The sequence below is a fragment of the Apostichopus japonicus genome, chromosome 23 (genome assembly GCF_037975245.1).
Source record: "Apostichopus japonicus isolate 1M-3 chromosome 23, ASM3797524v1, whole genome shotgun sequence".
Lineage (NCBI taxonomy): Eukaryota > Metazoa > Echinodermata > Holothuroidea > Aspidochirotida > Stichopodidae > Apostichopus > Apostichopus japonicus.
In genome coordinates, this window is record NC_092583.1 from 13,226,363 (window position 1) to 13,228,763 (window position 2,401).

The window sequence follows — 2,401 nt, forward strand, 5'->3', positions numbered from 1 at the left end:
AGGCTTCGCCCCTCCCTTGGCAATTACTCGCTACACGCCTGTTCGAATTTGTAAAGCAAAGAGCAGATATAACATCATATCAGTGAGCATTGAAATGCCTGTTCCACGATGAACAGCCTCAAAATACTGTCTATGTGTGTAGTCGAAGGCGTAGCCCAATTGGATTTGGGGATGTAACGACTTGCCCGAAAAAAAAGCCAAAATTTTTCGCGCGCAAAGCGCGCGTTCAACATATCGATGCCAATATCATATACGCAAGCATCGGTCATTACATTGCATGGCATCGTGTACCTTACGATCCGTGAAAGTAGCACAGTATACCGCCGGATGCTAATGTAAACAACCAAATGTCTTATGTAGATGGAGAAAAAGCATACAGATCCATTATGTCAAACTCTCTTTTACAGTAGTAATGTCGGCCAATCTTAGAACTTTATTTTAATTACCAGGAGATCATTTTTAAGCTATTCATTGCTATTTATTTTTCTTTCAGTAGGTGCCCGAAAAAAAAAAAAATTGGTTGCGGGGGGGGGGGGGGGGGTGGGGCTGCAGCCCCGCCTCCTACGGGACCTACCCCTATGTGTGTAGTGTTCGGTTTCGATAAACCTGATATCGGAAATATCTGCTATTTTTCATTTCCTTCAACCAAGTTTTATAATAGCCATAATAAGAGGTTTTAATATTTCTACACCAACAAATTAACTGTGTCTGAATTTTCGAAAATTTCCTCACCAACATTCTTCATCATACTTTCCTCTACTCGTGCAATTTGTACCTGTCTATTAGGGGTTCAAGGAGGTTTTTCCCTATTGGTTGTCCATAGATTGAATTTTGTGCAACATTATGGCTATGTTTTCAAGTGATTTTTATTCACGAGAAATCTGAATTTTCAAATTCTCAACAAATAATGGGCTTAAAACCTTCAAAAGTGGGGCTTTCGGATATTGTGGGCCGTGACGTAGAATCGCCTACAAAAGCAATGATCCATAGGACATGCAATCAGGTCGAACATGATGTGTGACTGGTGACAATCTTCAAAAAGGTTATGGATGGAAATTTTTTTTGGAAATACTTGGTTCTCAGGCAAAAGTGTACATTTGGTTGGTCATTTTCAAGCCCGAGAAGTGTCATTTCCGGTGATCTTGGGGGTATCAAAACCAGAAATTTTCTTGTACGCTCCGCGCCAACCGATGGTGGCGCTCCGCTTAGATAGTAATTCGCGCCCCCCGGGTTAGAAAATCCTGGATACGCGCCTGTTATTACACTGCTAACGATAACGATATTTGTTTTTAGGCCACTGCATATCTGGCTATATTACAAAATATGAAAGTTTATATTGTCCATCAGTTAAGTTCGTCAAATGTATTTAAGTCCAGACATTGGACTATAAACAAGAATCATCCTACTGGAAAAATTGTAAAAGAGTACTATGTTTGTCTTTCTGATATATTATGTAAAAGAACATGTAAAAGAATTCAAACAGGAAACAAAATCTGCTGATAATATGATATCCGTGATCAGGGGCGTAGCCAGTATGTAGCACTGTAGGCCCGGGCCTACACTTTTTTTGGCCAAGTTATCTTTTTTAAAAACACCCATATTTCAAATCCATAAGCTTGCTGGACGAGTTTAAGAGTCCAGACAGGAATAACTATTGAAATGAACGTAGCAAGAATATGGCTAAATTAGATGACCTAGTCTTCTAATTTAGGCTGTCATTTCTATCGCATGCCGTTTCATTCAACACTCTACCCGCCGAAAAAGTCTAGAATCCGATCTTGTCAGTTTTTCTAACATCTAGTTAAGAACCCGTTTACGCAGATAATATTTCAGTTGAGAAAACAGTTGAGAAATTTGCATCAGATGGCAATCGTCGGATAGCTCTCGCCTTCTCTAATATTAGGCTAACTTAAACATTTACAGTTGTATCAAAGACAATTACTGGCTATAGTTGTATCAAAGACATTTCTGGCCTATCTATAAATGTATCTACAAGTATCAGCAGTTGAAAAGTAAGACTACTCTGTACATGTACTTTGATAATTTTAAATACCGAACGATTATGTAGTATTGAATTACGTACTATTTTAACTCGTTTGTTTTTTTTTGGTTTAAAAGTGATATTGAATAAGGTGTCTCAAGTTAGCAAGAGGCCATGGAACCAGAATGAACACTCGGGAAGGGCCGTTTCCGGCCATCTGGGGGGGGTTTGTAAAACCAAAAATTTTCTTGTACGCTCCGCGCCAACCGATGGTGGCGCTCCGCTCAGATAGTCGTGCCTACAATTTTGAAAATCCATATCAGTCGCAAAAAGTGCTCCCCCCCCCTTTCAAATTCCTGGCTACGTCACTGAAGAGGGGTACATGAAAAAATGACAGTTAGGGGAGGGGAAGAGAAGGGG